This window comes from Halichoerus grypus, chromosome 3, assembly GCF_964656455.1.
Source record: "Halichoerus grypus chromosome 3, mHalGry1.hap1.1, whole genome shotgun sequence".
Taxonomy (NCBI): domain Eukaryota; kingdom Metazoa; phylum Chordata; class Mammalia; order Carnivora; family Phocidae; genus Halichoerus; species Halichoerus grypus.
The window spans coordinates 39,811,506-39,829,987 of record NC_135714.1 but is presented as its reverse complement, the minus strand read 5'-3'; the positions used below and the strand labels follow the sequence as shown (position 1 = coordinate 39,829,987).

The 18,482-nt window shown below is 39.1% G+C and overlaps 2 long non-coding RNA genes across 2 annotated transcripts in view; one reads left to right on the top strand and one right to left on the bottom strand.

Moving 5' to 3' along the window:
- The window catches only part of LOC144381342 (uncharacterized), a 13,129-nt gene extending 12,359 nt beyond the window's left edge, over window positions 1-770 (top strand). Inside the window, exon 5 of the long non-coding RNA XR_013446336.1 lies at window positions 662-770. This is a non-coding gene — a long non-coding RNA (uncharacterized LOC144381342). The remainder of the gene's footprint in view (window positions 1-661) is intronic.
- The window catches only part of LOC118536293 (uncharacterized), a 25,929-nt gene extending 7,447 nt beyond the window's left edge, over window positions 1-18,482 (bottom strand). Inside the window, exons 1-2 of the long non-coding RNA XR_013446335.1 lie at window positions 18,349-18,482; window positions 13,678-13,825 (exon numbers count right to left, since the gene is read on the bottom strand). This is a non-coding gene — a long non-coding RNA (uncharacterized LOC118536293). The remainder of the gene's footprint in view (window positions 1-13,677; window positions 13,826-18,348) is intronic.

Genomic DNA, 18,482 nt, shown 5'->3' with positions numbered 1-18,482 from the left:
AAGATATACACCAAATTTTGAAAGCTTAGTATAAAAAAAGAAACATGTAAAATATCTCACTAATAATTTTTATATGTATAAAAGATATTTTGGATAAATTGAGTTAAACAAGATACACACACACACACACAAACACCCAGAGGAATATTACTTAGCCATTAAAAAATAATGAGATTTTGCCCTTTGTGATAACATGGATGGAGTTAGAGGATATTATGCTAAGTGAAATAAGTCAGGCAGAGAAAGACAAATACCATATGGTTTCACTTATATGTGGAATCTAAAAAACAAAACAAATGAACAAACAAAAAACAGACTCTTAAAGACAGAAAACAGACTGGTGGTTGTCAAAGGGTAGGTCGAGGGGATGGGCAAAATAGAAAACGGGAATTAAGAGGTACAAACTTCCAGTTATAAAATAAACAAATCACAGAGATGAAAAATACAGCATAGGGAATATAGTCAATAATACCGTAACAATGTCACATGGTGACAGATGGTGTCTACACTTATCATGGTGAGCTCTGAGTGAAATACAGAAATGCCAAGTCAATATGTTGTACACCTGAACCTTACATACATTGTGTATTAATTACACTTTAATAAAGAAATGAGATATATTAACGTTAATTTTGCCTATTTCTTTTTACTTTTTTCAAAGTGGCCATTAGAACACTTTCCATTACGTGTGGCCTACATTTGTGGTGCACATTATATTTCTAGTCAACAGTGCTGCTCTGGACAGATGGCACCTGAAAAAGCTCCTGTCCATCCCAACACTCCACTCTCACAGAATGCTGGGAGTTGTGCATGGAACCACCAGAGAAGGCTCGGGCTCAGGCAGAATGAAGATCTGTGTGATGGCCGATAGCCGGGGGCTGTGTGGGGAGCTCCATGCTGGGTGCTGGGGTTGAGTCTGGGGTTGAAAGCAGATGAAAGAGGAAGGAAATAACAGATCTTTGCATTTTGTTTCCTTTAGTAGATTTATCTAAGCGAGCAAATTAAAAAATGTATTAGTACAATTAGGTCTGTGGATGTGTGTATATGGCAGCTGATGTTTGGTTTTTTACATCAAGATGACTGTTTACTTCAGATTCTTTGAATAAATATTATAATAATAATATTATTTGCTGGTTTTTATTGTGAATTCTTAACTTTTCTATTTCATACAGCACAGGGTTCATATTCTCTATCATATCAGGAGATAGTTAGCTTTGGGTCTTTCAAGGAAGGAGAGAAGCCAACCAGGCTGCCCCATACTGTTTCTTCCCTAACGTTATCTATACAGCAGTCATATTCTCACATTGCTTTGCTATTAACACTTAATTAAAGTGCCTACATTTAGGACCTGTGAGAGGAGTCAGTAATATGTTAAGCCGTCCTTTTGAATGTTTATATCAGCCCCTGAGGACTCCAGTTGCATTATGATGGAAAGATGTTCAAGAACTTTCCGTTTAAATGGGGTACAAGAATTCTACTGAAGACATTTTTTTTTCTGTTAAAGTTCACAATGCAGAAAATTATGAAGGGCAGAAAAACAGCCTTAGGATGAAGGCAATTTTGAAAACAGAGTTGAGTTCATTGACCATCTTCTTCCACAAAGAGAAATTTATTTATTTGTTTACTCGCTTGGCAATTTGATGAGAGTCCCCCAGCTAGGTGCAAGGTGAAGGTATACAGTAGATGCTAATTTCATGAAATCTTGCAGGCAATTAAGAAGAAACCTCGGTATAATGTTATTCGTTAATTATAACTCAATAAAGAAAAAAAGAAGAGGAAGTCTCACAGAGGACAATTTCTAGTATGTACCTGAAAATTTCAAAATGGAGAAATTCAAAATTAGCAAACGGGAAGAAATTTCTTTTAAAAGAGAAAGATGTTTGTTTTTATCTCTTAAAAAAGATCAAGAGGTCTGCTATCAATTCTAGCAGACTCCGTAATAAGTAACAACAATGTGTCTGCCTGGCCAAATTTTCCTATGGGCTTTGTTCCACTATTGTTCAGACGCCAAGAATTAAGTTGAACTGAAAAAGCCCAGCTTGTTTTTGGTCATCATATTGTGTTATCAATGTTATGAAGTAATATACAATGTTAGAAAAACAAAGTACAGAAAGAGGGAGTTCTTCATAACTGCTTTATTTCTTCTGTATTTAAATTTGTACTTGGGGAAAAGAGAACAGAAGACACAAACATATTTCTTCTTTTTTATAAACACATGTAGTACAAAATCCCCTTAATTTGGAACTACTTTGGCTGAGCACATCTGGGTGGAAACCTATGGGAGATGGTGGAGAACATGACTTGATTCCAGTTTCTTATACAACCAGTTGCAGCTATTTTTTTTAAAAAGATTTTATTTATTTATTTATTTATTTATTTATTTATTTATTTATTTATTTAAGAGAGAGAAAGAGAAGGCACAAGTGGGTCGGGGGAGGGCAAAAGGAGAGGGAGAAGCAGATTCCCCACTGAGCAGCGAGTCTAACTCGGGGCTGGATCCCAGGACCCTGAGATCATGACCTGAGCCCAAGGCAGATGCTTAACTGACTGAGCCACCCAGGCACCCCACCAGTTGCAGCTATCGATGAGTCCATGACCCCAGGGCATAAGACGTCATAGTCCTTATTTTTTTTAATTAAAATTCAATTAATTAACATATTGTATATTATTAGTTTCAGAGGTAGAGTTCAGTGATTCATCAGTCTTCTATAACATTCAGTGCTCATTATATCACATGTGCTCCTTAATGTCCATCACCCAGTTACCCCATACCCCCACCCCTCCCCTCCAGCAACCCTCAGTTTGTTTCCTGAGTTTAAGAGTCTCTTATAGTTTGTCACCCTCTCTGACTTTGTCTTGTTTTATTCTTCCCTCCCTTCCCCCATGATCCTCTGTTTTGTCTCTTAAATTCCATATATGAGTGAAATCATATGATAATTGTCTTTCTCTGACTGCCTTATTTCGTTTAGCATAATACCCTCTTGTTCAATCCATATCGTTGCAAATGGCAAGATTCCATTTTTGATGGCTGCATAATATTCCACCCCCCCCCAATCTTCTGTTTCCATTCATCTGTCGATGGACATCTGGGCTCTTTCCATAGTTTGGCTGTTGTGAACATTGCTGCTATAAACATTGGGGTGCAGGTGCCCCTTTGGATCACTATGTTTGTATCTTTGGGGTAAATACCCCGTAGTACAATTGCTGGGTCAGAGGGTAGCTCTATTTTCAACTTTTTGAGGAACCTCCATACTGTTTTCCAGGGTGGCTGCACCAGCTTGCATTCCCACCAACAGTGCAGAGGGTTCCCCTTTCTCTGCATCCTCGCCAACATATGTCATTTCCTGACTTGTTAATTTTAGCCACTCTGATCAGTGTAAGGTGGTATCTCATTGTGGTTTTTATATTTCTCTGATGCCAAGTGATGCTGAACATTTTTTAATTTGTCTCTTGGCCATTTGGATGCCTTCTTTGGAGAAATGTCTGTTCATGTCTTCTGCCCATTTCTTGGTTGGATTATTTATCCTTTGGGTGTTGAGTTTGTTAAGTTCTTTATAAATTTTGGATACTAGCCCTTTATCTGATAAGACATTTGCAAATATCTCCTACCATTCTGTCAGTTGGCTTTTGGTTTTGTTGACTCATAGTCCTTACTTTTCTAAACCAAATGTCATCAGCTTTGAGCTCTCACCCATTTACCTGGCAGAAAATAAAATCTCCGTTATTATTTAAGCCCTTGTCCTCCCTTCCACAGAATCATACAAGAATCACAGGCTTACATTGTCCCAAGAACTTTGAGAGGGGGCCTAAACTTAGTCCTTGGACATTGACTTCATTCCCATTGTTGGTTCAAAGGACTGGAGGTAGAAAAATTCATATACACATCAAATATTGTCCATCATTTGTTGAGGGTTGCTGTATTGGTCTACTTGGGCTGACACAAAAATACCACAGACTGGGTGGCTTAAACAATAGAATTATATTTTCTCACAGCTCTGGAAGCTGGAAGTTTAACATCAAGGTGACAGCTGGTTTGGTCTCTCCTGAGGCCTCTGTCTTTGGCTTATACGTGGTCACCCTCTTGCTGTATCTTCACCTGGTCTATTCTTTGTGCACACATACTCCTGGTGTTTCCTTCTCTTCCTATAAGGACACCAGTCCTGGGACACCTGGGTGGCTCAGTCGGTTAAGCATCTGCCTTTGGCTCAAGTCATGATCTTGGGATCCTGGGATCTAGCCCCACATCGGGCTCCTTGCTCAGTGGGGAGCCTGCTTCTCCCTCTCCCTCTGCCTGCCACTCCCCCTGCTTGTACTTTCTCTTTCTCCCTGACAAATAAATAAATAAAATCTTAAAAAAAAAAAAAAAAGACACCAGTCCTATTGGATTAAGACTGTACTTTTATGATTCATTACTTCCTTACAGGCCCGATCTCCAAATACAGTCACATTGGGGGTTAGGACTTCAACTTATGAATTTGCGGGGAGGGTGAGAAGACAAAATTCAGTCCATAACAGTTGTCCTTGAAGGGGTAACCAGAGCCACAGGGTAGAGAGCAAACTCATTAGTGTAAAGTGACTGGAAGTTCAGACTTGGATGAATTCAGAGGTAAGGAGGAAATGGTATGAACTGGGATTTCAGATTATTTTTGCTTTCACCTTCTTCCTTCTTAATTCAAAGCTGCAGGTTATCTCTCCATCTAAAATCCACCAGGTTAATCCTTTTCAATGGGCTAGAAACACAGCTGATCTTCACTTTCCTCCTGAGTGATGCTGTGTTTTTAAAGACACCTTTCCTTTCTTTCCTCTCCTTCCCTTCTTTCTTTCTTTCTTTCTTTCTTTCTTTCTTTCTTTCTTTCTTTCTTTCTTTCTTTCTTTCTTTCTTTCTTTCTTTCTTTTTTTCTTTCTTTCTTTCTTTTCTTTCTTTCTTTCTTCTTTCTCTCTCTCTCTCTCTCTCCTCTCTCTCTCTCTCCTCTCTCTCTCTCTCTCTCTGTCTTTCCTGGGATGGGTATCTTAGGCTAGGTTGGGCATTCGTCAGACCTAAGACAAAGATTTTAATGCAAATGGTTTGTTTACGAGGGGATTCCAGACAGCACTCATAAGGAAAGAGACAAGGAAGGGAAAGAAGCGGTATTAGTGAACAGATTACCACAGAGGGTAACTGGGTCTCAGTCCTATTGGGATCCACTGGGAACATGACTCAGAGTTGTCCCATCCAAGGGCAGGAAAACTGGTATGTATCCTCCAGTTCTCATTCATTACTGGGTGGTGGCAGCTCCCTGAGGATTAACTGCCCTGGCATTTCTGGCCTGCTCCCTATAGAGGAGCCAAGAGAAAGCTTTCTGGCAGAAGGTGCCTGAGAATGACCTTGTCCTTGTAGGGGAAAGGTGAATGCGCAGGGGATATATGAGGGACACTGACAGCTATTACAGTGGGGTGAGGTAGGGAAGGGAGACTAACAGCCATTAGTTTGGAAGAGGGATGAACTAAGTAATTAGTAGCATGAGGAGAACTGGCCCAGAGGAAGATTTTGTTTTATTTTAATTTTTTTTTTTTTTAAGATTGGAAGGAGGGGGAGGGGCAAAGGGAGAGGGAGAGAGAATCTTAAGCAGGCTCCATGCCTATTCTGTAGTCCAATGCAGGGCTCGATCTCACGACCCTGAGAGCATGACCTGAGCAGAAATCAAGAGTTGGAAGCTTAACTGACTGAGCCACCCAGGCGCTCCTTATTTTTTAAAAATCAATAACTTATGCTGCAATATTAGCAGTATCTATCTGCATCTGCTTTATTATAGTTACTTTAAAAATATTCTATAATTCAGGGGTGCCTGGGTGGCTCAGTTGTTAAGCGTCTGCCTTCGGCTCAGGTCATGATCCTGGGGTCCTGGGATCGAGCCCTGCATCGGGCTCCCTGCTTGGCGGGAAGCCTGCTTCTCCCTCTCCCACTCCCACTCCCCCTGCTTGTGTACCCTCTCTCGCTGTGTCTCTCTGTCAGATAAATAAATAAAATCTTTAAAAAAATTATATAATTCAAACTTCATATTAATTATAATGGTTCTTCTTTGTTAGGTTTAAATCAATGTAATTTTAACATATATTTTCCCCCCTCCATGGCTTTTTCATTTTGCAGGCTCTAGGTAATGTTGTATGCCAGGATTAATGTCGGCAGAATTTGGTGGTAACATCCATGGATGTTACTTAAATGTCTGCAGAATTTGGTGGTAACATCCATGGATGAAGTGAACTGGGAGTAATAAAATGGACTCTACTTTTTGTTTAAGATTTTATTTATTTATTTGAAAGAGAGAGAGCACAACTACGGGGGAGAGGCAGAAGCAGACTCCCCGCTGAGCAGGGAGCCCAACATGGGGCTTGATCCCAGGACCCTGGGATCATGATCTGAGCCAAAGACAAATGCTTAACCATCTGAGCCACGCAGGCGCCCCTAAAATGGACTCTATTGAATAGAGAGTAGTGGGCATTGTGATAAATGTGCAACAATGCTCTGCCTGAAGGGGGCAGCAGCTACTGATCCTCAGCCACTGTTGCAGAGTAGGAATGAGGATGTGATTTCAAGGAAAGTTGAGAAGCCTGAATATGCCAAGTTGCTTGATTATTAACATGGTGCTTAAGATCATAGACTCTGCAGCCAGGGGGCCTGAAGTTGAATCACATTCCTACCAATTATTAATTATGTAACCTTGGGCAAATTACTTATTCTCTGACCCTCAGTTTTTTCATCTCTTGAATGGGACTAATGACTGTCCTTATGTCAGAACCCAACACTTAAAACTAGAAATCGACGAGACTGCTTAACTCACACTCTAACTAAAGCCCATTATTCCTACTTCTCATCACATTTTCTTGAGGCATTGATGAAGGTGTTTGGCAAAGACTGGAACATTCCAACTGGCAGGCCAGACACGCCCTGATAGCGACAGAATGCCTTCGAAGAGCCTGTCCCCTTCCCTGCCCATGATCACTGCTGAACACATAGCACTCCCCACCCATGATCACCTGCTCGCCACGTGTTCTCCTGCATGTACCCCTTGAACCTCTCCCTATAAAACTCTAGGTGCCCATCTTGCAGGCAGACAGGTTAGTTGTTAAGGCTTGAATCTGCCTCCTCAGGCTGCTGGCACCCTAAATACATTTCTCCCTTTCTCTTTCCCAAATCCTCTTGAGTTATTGGCTTCTCTTGGGACAAGTTTATCCAAATTTGTTTGGCAATAGTGTTGGCAAACCTAGCCAAAGCTATGCTTTCGCTTTGTCCAGTCCCCTAGGGATCCGAGCAGTAGGCAGCATCAGCACACCAAGGCTTACCTGTCTGTTGCTTGAGATCAGGAACATTTATATTGTTGGGATGGTGGGAAGATTAAATGGATCAAGTGCTTAGAACCATACTTAGGATTAAATACTCAGTAATTGTGGGCTACTGTCATTATCAGCTGTTAATTAAGATTTTAATCCACCTTTTAATTTTGAGTTAATTATAGATTCACATGTAGTTATAAGACAAAACTATAGAGAGGTCTCCTATTTCCCAGTTTCCCCCAATGGTAACATCTTGAAAAAACTATAATACAATATCACAAAGCAGGATTTTTTTTTTTAAAGATTTTTTAATTTATTTATTTGACAGTGAGCGCAAAAGCAGGGGGAGTGGCAGGCAGAGGCAGAGGGAGAAGCAGGTTTCCTGCTGGGCAGGGAGCCTGATGTGGGACTCCATCCCAGGACGCTGGGATCATGACCTGAGCCAAAGGTCTTAACCAACTGAGCCACACAGGAGCCCCTACAAGCAGGATTCTGATGCTGATAGTCAGGTTGACATTTCCATCTCCGTGAAGATCCCTAGTATTGCCCTTTTATAGCCATATCCATGTTTTTCTGCCCCCATTCCCTTCTTAATACCTAGTAACCACTAATCTCTTCTCCATTTCTATAACTTTGTTATTTCTAGAATGTTATATAAATGGAATCATATAGTATGTAACCATTTTTATTGGCTCTTTTCCCTCAGTATAATTCTCTGGAGATTTATGCAGATTGTTGGGTGTGTCAAATGAGTGTATAATTTGTTTCTTTTTGTTGCTGAGTAGTTGGTATAATATACTACAGTTTAACTGTTCACCCATTGAAGGACATATGGGTTTTCCCAGGTTTTGACTATTATAAAGAAAACTACTATAAACTTTGAATATAGGTTTTTGTGTGAACTTAAGCTTTTGTTTCTCCAGGACAAGCCTAAGTACAATTGCTGGGTCGTATGATAGTTATACGTTTGGTTTTTAAAGAAACTGCCAAACCATTTTCCTGAGTAGCTGTATCATTTTACATTCCCACCAGCAATGTATGAATGATCAAATTTCTCTACATCCTTACTTGCATTTGATGTTGTCAGTATGTTTTATTTCAGCCATTCTGATAGTTGTTTAGTGATACCGCATTATAATTTTAATTTGCACTTACCAAGCATTTAATCATATTGAAGATCTTTTCACGCATTAATTTGCTTATCTGTATGTGCTCTTTGGTGAAATGTAGCTTCATGTCTTTTGCCCATTTTTCTAATTGGATTGTTTGGTTTTTTGCTGTTGAGTTTTTAGAGACCTGTATATAGCCTAGATACTAGTCTTTATCAGATATACAGTTGGCACATATTTTCTCCCAGTCTATAGCTTGTCTTTTCATCCTCTTAACAGGGACTTTCACAAAGCCGAAGTTTTATTTAATTGAGATATAATTCGCATAACCTAAAATTCACCATTTTAAAGTGTAGACTTCAGGGACGCCTGGGTAGCTCAGTTGGTCAAGTGTCTGCCTTCGGCTCACGTCATGATCCCGGGGTCCCGGGATCGAGTAGTCCCACGTTGGGCTCCCTACTCAGCAGGGAGCCTGCTTCTCCCTCTCTCTCTGCTCCTCCCCCTGCTCATGTGTGTGCTCTCTCAAATAAATAAATGAAATCTTTAAAAAAGAAGTGTAGACTTCAGGTTTTTAAAAAAATTTTATATACTATGTTGTATCACCACCACAACCACCTAATTCCCCAACATTTCCATCACCCCCAAAAGAAACTCTATACCTATTAGCAGTTTGTCCTAAATTCCCTCCCTACCTCTACCTCCTGGCAACCAGTAACCTATTTTCTGTCTCTATGGATTTTCCTATGCTGGACATTTCATATAAATGAAGTGAGCGCATCATGTGGCCTTTTGTGCCTGGCTTCTTTCACTTAGCATGTTTTCAAGGTCCATCATGTTGTAGCATGTATCAGCACTTCACTTCTTTTAATGGTGGAATAATATTCCACTGTGTATGTATGTCAACTGATGGAAATTTTGGTAGTCTTCACTTTTTGGCTATTTGAATAATGCTGCTTTGAACATTTGTAGACAAGTATTTAAGTACCTGTTCTCAGTTCTTTGGGGGTATATACCTAGGAGTGGAACTGCTGGGTCATAATTACGTGTTTAACTTTTTGAGGAACTGCAAAATGTTTTCCACAGTGCAAGTTTTTGTCTCTGTTTTTTTTCAAATACTGAAGCAGTCTTGCATTTCTGCAATAAACCCCATTTGGTCATAGTATGTAATTCTTTTTAACTGAGTTCTATTTGCTATTTTGTTAAAATTTTTTATGTCTGTATTCATGAGGGATATTGGTCTGCGGTTTTCCTTTTTGGTATTGTTTTTCTCTGGTTTTGGCATTTAGGGTAATACTAGCTTTAAAAATGAATAGGGAATCGTCCTTTCTTCTTCTATTTTCTGGTAGAGATTGTGAAGAATTAGTGTTTATTCTTTAAACATTAGAATTTTCCAGCAAAACCATTGGTCTGAAGATTTCTATTTGGGGAATTTTAAAATTACATCTTCAATCCTTAATCGTTATAGGTTTTCCCACTTATTTTATATTAGGTGAGTTGTAGTAATTTGTACTTTTTAATGGTTGGTCTATTTCATCTAAATTGTCAAATTTATGTTTGTCGAAAAACATTTGTAATTATGTAATGGTGATGGAAGTTAATTAGACTTTTTGTGGTGATCATTTCACAATATATACAAATATCGAGTCATTATGTTGCATACCTGAAACCAATATAATGTTATATGGCAATTATATTTCAATTAAAAAATTATATGTATAGAGTTGTTTGTAATATTCCTTTATCATCTTTTTGATGTTGGAGTGGTCTGTAACAATACTCCTGTTTCATTCCTGATATTGGTATCTTCGGTCTTCTTTCTTTTTATCTTTGTGTCTTCCTAGGTGTTTATCAATTTTATTCATCTTTCTAAAGAACCAGCTTTTTCATTGATTTTTGCTGTTTTTTGGTTTTCAATTGCATTGATTTCTGCTTTTAGTTTTGTTTCCTTTTGTTTGCTTTGGATTTATATTGCTCTTCCTTTTCTCAGTTTCTAAAAGGGGAGCATAGATAATTGATTTGAGCATAGATTATTGGTTTGAGAGATATTGATTATTGATTTGAGAATTCTCTTTTCTAATGTATGCATTTATTGCTATAAATTTATCTCTCAATACTGTTAGCTGTGTCCCACAAATTTTGATGTTATTCCACTTAGTTTATTTTTTTATTTTCCCTTATGATTTCCTCTTTGATACATGAATTCTTCATAAATACAATGTTTAGTTTCCAAGTATTTGTTTGGAGATTTGCCTGGTATCTTTCTGACATTGATTTCTGATTTAATTTTATTTTGATCAGAGAACATATTCTGTATGAATTCTATTATTTTAAATTTGCTGGAGTTTGTTTTATGGCCCAGGATATGATCTATCTTGGTATATATTCCATGTGTATTCCACTATTGGGTAGAGTATCCTCCAAGTGTCAATTAGATTCTCTCAGCTCATGGTATTGTTGGGAGTTTTTCTATATCCTTGCTAGTTTTCTACTTGTTCTATCAACTGTTGAGAAAGTGATATCTTTACAATTCTATTTCACTATAAATACAGTAATTTTGAGTATATATCTCCTTGTATAGCTTCTTTAGTAGGTGCTCTAGGTTTTACATTATACATATAGACAACTTCAACTGGTGCCATTATGTTATCAGTGTGAAGAAAATGTAGAAACTTTAGCTCCCTTTACAAACATGTATCCTCTTTTATTTACAATTGTCCTAAATATTTCTTTCATATACTTTTAGAACCACTTGGATAATGTTATCATCTTTGCTTCAACTATCCATTGTAATTTAGAAAAAGGAAGAGAAGAGGGAAAGTCTATTGCACTTACCAATATTTTTACTTACTGTGCTCTCTCTTCATTGATGGAATAATTCCAAGATTCCTTTTTTTCCCCAATTCCTTTCTGTTTGGAGAACTTCCGTTAGCCATTCTTTTAGGGTAGGTTGGCTGATGACAAATTATCTTAATTTGTTGTCTTAATTGACTTGGTTTCTCCTTCATTTTTGAAGAATATTTTTGCTGGGTATAGGATTGTGGGCTGGCTGGCCATTATTTTACTTTAGCACTCAAAACTGTTGTGCTATTTCCTTCTGCATGGTTTCTGAATTCGAACTGTATTCCTTCCATAGGTAAGATGTTATGACTCTCCCACTGTTTTTAAGATTTTTTTTCTCTGTCTTTAGTTTCAAGAAGTTTGACTACAATGTGTCTTAGTGTGGATTTCTTTGCCTTTATCCTGCATGAAGTTTGCTTAACTTCTTGATCTGTAGGTTTACAGATTTTGTAAAATATGGAGTTTTCAGCTATTATTTTTTGAGTCCTTTTCCAGCCCTGTTCTTTCTCCTCTTCTAATACTCTGAAGACACAAATGGAAGATCCTTTGTTATAATCCCATAGGATTTTTCATGGATTTGCTTTGTTTTGTTCCTGTTTGTTCAGATTGAGTAACTTCTATTGCTCTTTCCAGTTCACTAATTTCCTATGGCTCATGCATTCTGCTGAAGCCCATCCTTGGGCTTTTATAACCCCGTCCTTGGGGTTATAAAATTTTAGTTTTTGTATTTTCAGTTCTAAAATTCTCACTTGGTTAACTTTTAGGTCTTCTACTTCTTTACTGAGACTTTCTATTTCTTTGCTGAGATTTTCTATTTTTTTAAAAATCTGTTTCAAAGGTGTTTGTAACTGCTCGTTGAATCAGTTTAATGATGGTTGCTTTAAAATCTTTGTCACCTAATTCTAACTTCTCTGTGATCTTGGTGTTGGTGTCTCTTCATTACCTTTTTTTTCATTCAATTTGAGATCTTGTTTCTTGATATAGCAAGTTATTTTTGATTGAAACTAGGACATTTGGGGAATTATGTTATGAAGATTCTTGATTGTATTTAATCCTTGTTTTAACTGACTTCTTCTCACACTACTTTGGCAGAGGAAGGTGGGGGGCAATGTCTCCACCATCTACCAGTTGGAGTTAGAAGTTCAGGTTTCCCACTTTGCCTCCATTGACAATCAAGGGAGGTGCTCCCTATTCCTGCTGGTGGGGTTGGGAGTTCCAGCTCTTTCCCAGGTTTTCAGTGATGCCTCCCTGGCTGAGGGGGATAGAAATTTCCTGTTACTGCTTCCTACGTGACCTCCAATGACATTACAGTGTGGGTATGTGCGTGGCCTCAATAATTGGTTTTATATTCTTGTTTGAATTTATTGTGTAAATCTATTTTGGTTTTAAATATGTATAAAATGCTATAAACTTAAGTAATACATAACTAGTTTTATATTTATATATAGTTAACTGACTAAGGATGAAAATGTTTTGTTTAAAAGGGCTTTATACTCTTGGTTTTGGCTCCGGTCGAGATCTCAGAGTCATGAGATTGAGCTCTGCGCTGGGCTCTGCGCTCAGCACAGTCTGCTTGAGATTTTCTCTCTCCCTCTCCCTCTGCCCTGCCTGCTCATGTTCTCTCTCTCTCTTTTTCTCTAAAATCAATCAATCAATCTTTTTTTTTTTTTCTTAAAGGGCTTTATACTTTACACCAGTTTGAGAAACACTGATATGGGTGACTATAAGGCCTGATGCCCAAATCATGAGTCTCTGGAGATATTCATATTTCTGTCTAGGTTCTCTCACCCATATGAAAAGACAGAAGGAGCTGGGGCCCTGACACTATGGACATCATGTCAGTCTGACGTAGACTGCTTATAGATAAGAAAAAATAAACTCTTATTAAGGGCTCTATTAGTTTCCTATTGCTGTTGGAACATAGTACCACAAACTTACTGGCTTACAACAACACAAATGTGTTCTTTACTGTTTTGCAGGTTAGAAGTCCAAAATCAGTTTCACTGGGCTAACATCCAATTGTCAGCAGGGTTGGTTGCCTCTGGAGGCTTCAGGGCAGAATCTGTTTCCTTGCCTTTGCCAGCTTCTAGAAGCTGCCACAGTGTAGCATCTTCAAATCTCTTTCTTGCTCTCTGTCTGTCCTCTGCTTCTCTTATCACCTCTCCTTCTCTGACTCTGAAGCTCCTGCCTCCCTCTTGTAGGACCCTTGTGATTACACTGGGCTCACCTGGATAGTCCATGATAATCTCCCCATCTCAAGATCCTTCACCTACTTACATCTACAAAGTCTTTTTATCATATAAGTTAACATATTCCTGGTTCCAGGGATTTAATATGTGGACATCTTTGGGGACCATTATTCACCTACCAAGAGGGGATGTTGTTAACTTGCAACTAAATCAGATTTTAAATGACTAACCTTTTCACTAGAAGGTAAGCTCCACCATAACGGGGATTTTTTTTCAGGATTGTTCATCAGTGTTTTCTGTTTTCTGCTAATGCAGTGATGGTCACATGACTGTCACTGTTGAAAAGGCAGCTTCAAAAAGTCCTGGGTGTAGAGCATCCTAGGCAGAAGGAACAGCAAGTACAAGTACAACATCAGGCCAGAATATACTTTTTATTCATAGTAATAATAATGAATATAACATCTGTTGTGACATAGCTCATTTTATCTCAATTCTCATAAACTATCAAGTTGTTGATATATTGCACCCATTTGAAACACTATTTAGATCCTAATCCAAAACATAAACTGGTCAAACCCAGAGGGCTGCACTCAGTAGGTTTCTCACCTTTGTATCTCTCTCTTCTGAGTGTAATCTGGTTTTACCTCTGTGCCTTCTTTTCTGACTTTTGCAATTTAAAAAGTTTTTGATTACTATTAAATCAACATAAAAACATTATACAAGGAGATATTAAAAAACAAAACAAAACATGGGGCACCTGGGTAGCTCAGTTGGTTAACTGTCTGTTGATTTGGGCTCAGGTCATGATCTCAGGGTCCTGAGAGCAAGCCCTGCATCAGGCTCTGCGCTCAACAAGGAGTTGGCTTGAGATTTTCTCTCTCTCTCTTCCTCTGCCCCTCCTCCTCCTCATGGGGCAAAGAAAGAGGGCAGGCAGGTATGCTCTCTAAAATAAATAAATAAATCTTGGGGCGCCTGGGTGGCTCAGTCGTTAAGCATCTGCCTTCGGCTCAGGTCATGGTCCCAGGGTCCTGGGATTGAGCCCCGCATCGGGCTCCCTGCTCAGCCAGAAGCCTGCTTCTCCCTCCCCTGCTCCCCCTGCTTGTGTTCCCTCTCTCACTGTGTTTCTCTCTGTCAAATAAATAAATAAAATCTTTAAAAAATATAAAAATAAAAAAATAAATCTTAAAAAAAATAAACACACAACAAAACCCATGATCTACGATTCAAACATGATTTTCTCTGCCAGATTTGAGTTGGTAAATGTGCAAACTCTAGAGTCATACCGCTTTATATTTACATCCTAGCTTTGCCACTCACTAACAGTGTGACTTTGGGCAAATTACTCAGATCTTCTCGGTTTCAGTTTCCTTATTAGTAAAACAAAAATAACAACTGTACCTTCCTCACATAGCTGTTGTGAAAATTAGATGAATTAAACTAATGTACTGAAAACAGAGGCTGGTACATAGCAACCCCCTCAATAACTACTAATCACTATTCTTATTTTCAACCCAACAATTTTCTTCCCACACGATTTATATTCAGTTGCAATCACAGGATACATAAAGCATTGTGTTCTACAATTACAAGTTTTTCACTCAATGTTCATGTTTTTCTCTACATTCCTATTTTATTAACCTATATATTATTTTTAGTGACAGCCTGACATTCCATACTATTGATAAGTTTTGCTTAAATATTTCCTTGTTATTGAGCATTTGATTATTATATTATTATTAGTGATGATCTCATAAACATACTCTGTATCTGATGCTTTTTCTTTCTTTTGAATGATTTATTTAGCAACTGTTCCTGGAATATAATTCTTGATTTTATGTCCAACATTTAAAAGTCCTTCCTACAGGGGACGCCTGGCTGGCTCAGTGGGTAGAGTGTACAACTTTTGATTTCAGGGTTGTGAGTTCAAGCCCCATGTTGGGTGTGGTGCATACTTTAAAAAAGCAAATAAACAAAAAACCTCTTTCTTTCCTTCTGTGTAGTTCCAAAGAAGGAACTACTTTCAGTACGTGATGGAAAGAGAAGCATATATATCATACCACCACAGTGAAGTCATTTTCTCTTAGGAACAGACTGTTGATAAAAGACTGATAAGGTCTATACTATTTTCATCACTGTCATCATTCATTCATTCAACAAACATGTAGTATTCAGGCAGGATGGGTCAGGTCTTTTTTGAGTAGGAAGGAAGTTATAAAAGAAAGCCAGAGATTAAAAAAAAAAAAGTGTAATGAGCTCTAAATACAAACATCATTTTATTTATAAACCTGCCACGGTGATTCCGTGTGTCTTTTAATGCACAATGTGGAATCTATGTGCAAGTTAAAAAGAAGCATTTTCTTCTCTCAAGGAAGTAACGTTATGTCAACCTGATACTGCCCATCTAAACATACGAATTTTATAGAAGCCATGGGGATATCTTGTAAGAAGGGAGTCCCTGTCTCCGAGAAGTCTACATAAATGCCTTTTCTCCTGTGCCTCAATATTATTTTAAAATAAAGAAGACAGTAATAATATAGTTGAAATCTTCTCTTTGAAGGCAGAAATCGTTTTAAGTCCAGCATGACCACATTCCTTCTTTTGATGAGGGCCCAGTGTAAAAACTGAGTTATATAGGCCTAAACTGTATTCTGTTTTCTATTAAAGATACTGAACTTTTCACATAAGAAATAATAAAGATTAAATGGTTTTTTTTAGACCACCACATCCTGAGTTCAGTTTTACACCTTTTCATCCGTGTAGCTGAAGTTCTATAAAAAAGTCTCTCTTGCTATCTTTATCTCTGTCCCTCTTCTTATCAACACTCTGCTGAAAACAATTGCCAGTACTCTATGCTACATGCTTTGGGGATGATACACCTGCAGCAACCACCTACCTACATTGATAACGTAATGAATGTCTTCTTTAGGACACAGTGTAACATTATGGAAACTACCTCAATTATCACTGATAATGAATTCTGTTATCTAGGTATTTTGTTTACAGATCAGTTCTCTCTGGTTTTCTTGAGAACTAAGAGGGATAATATAGATATTTTCCTCTCTTTTAGTTTTAAAACTTTACGAAGGGGTAATATGAGGGTTTGGGTTTGCCGCCTTTTCAGTCAGACTTCATCAACTTGGAGAACCTCATTTCCATTAAGCCAGAAATTGGAGCCACCAGAGTCACCCAACGAGCACAGGCAAAGTGAATTGGAAATCGGTTCTTTTAATCACCATAGTATCAGTTAACCCTTTAAGACAGTGGCTCTCCTACCTTTTTGGGATCAGCCGATTTGATGGAAGTGTTAAGTCCTCTCACTTATGTATATGAGCATTTTTCTTTTTTTTTATTAATTTTATTTTATTATGTTATGTTAATCACTATACATTACATCATTAGTTTTTGATGTGGTGTTCCATGATTCATTGTTTGCGTATAACACCCAGTGATGAGCGTTTTTCTTGGGAGAAAACCAACTTTATTACCATAATAAATAATTATAACTCTCTACATACACACTTTTTTTTTTTTTTTTTTTTTTGGCATATGATTTCACTTCTGCTCCCTCAAAGAACCCCTGCCCTGGGGGAAATTATGTCAACCAGTCAACAGTAGTTTCTGAATGGGATAAGAGGCAAGGAGAGATGGGGGCTGGGAAGAGACAGTAGATGACAAAAGAGAATTTTACTAGATTCATTTTGAGTACGAGTCATTATCCTCAAGGCCCCCCCACCAGAGTGTGAGAAGATTTGGCATCAGAAGGCCTTGGTTCAATTCTGTGCCATCTTCCCATCCACCCCCCCCCCTTTTCCTACCTAATGACTTAGGCAAGTCATTAGACTTCCCAACCCTTAGGGTCTGCCCCGCCTCTGTAAAATGGAACCTTGTCAGACTTCTCAGGGTTATTGCATGGTCAAAGGAGAGATAATGTATGTTGTAAAGTCCCGAACAAGCATGAGCTATAATAATTATTAATGGACTTGCCATTCCCTTAGCTTCATCTTCAGGTTGTCCTCTCATTTAGTGCTCAAGCTCCACTGTCACCTTCTCAGAGAAGTGTCCAGGATCCCTCGGTGTAAAGCAGCCTCCCTCCCCCCATCACACTCAAAGCCACCACGCTGCTTTCTTATAGTGAAGACACTTCTCACAGGTGCAGTGGTTTCATTTTGTATTTGCTTACTGTCTTTCTCCCTAGACTAGAATAAAAGCTCTTTGAGGCCAGAGCCCTTGTCTTGTTTTCCCCAGGCCTGTAAAGAGTTCACCGCACACGGTGGACACGCAGATTCTGGTGAGTCAGGATAGCAGTGGCTTAGAGGGCCGACCGACTCCAGGGGAGGACTACCTGGATTGAAATCCCAACTTTTCAATTCACTAAGTCGGGTGACATTAGTTAGGTTGGTTATTTAACTTCTCTGTGCCTCACTTTCACCACAGGTAAAATGAGGGTTTCTGATATAACGTATACTTTGTATAAATGTTAATACCTGTAAAGTTCCGAAACAGTGCCTGGCACATAGTAAGTCTTACACAAGTGCTGTTTTCTACTCTTCCGTGAGTGAAGGGTTAATACATTAATAGCGAATGCACGTGACCCCACAAGTGTACCAGATATGCTCCGATGCCTCAGGTTTGACAGAAAAAGACTTACTCTTTTCATAAAACTCTTGTTTCGCTCCACTGCACCGTGTCATCCCGCCTGACCCGCCGCCGCTTAGCGGAAGGGGAGGTGCGGCCCCTAATTCCGACAGAGTGTCCAGTCACTCACAGGTGGCACTGCTCGGGGTTCTCCCGGCCCGGGGATGTCCCAGACCTCGCGGGGCGGTTCTCCTGGGGTAGGAAGCCTGGGCCTAGGGAGTCCCAGCCCCGCGTTCGGTAACCCAAGGGACGCTCCTGCGACTTACCTGAAACTCCAGCTGGGTGGCGGCAGCCGGGACGCGCGTGCAACCACCCCCGCAGGGCTTGTGGGAAGCGGTTGCTGCGGGCAGAAGTGAGCGGGGGCGGAGCGAGTGGGGCGGGGCGGGCCGGGGCGGCCGGG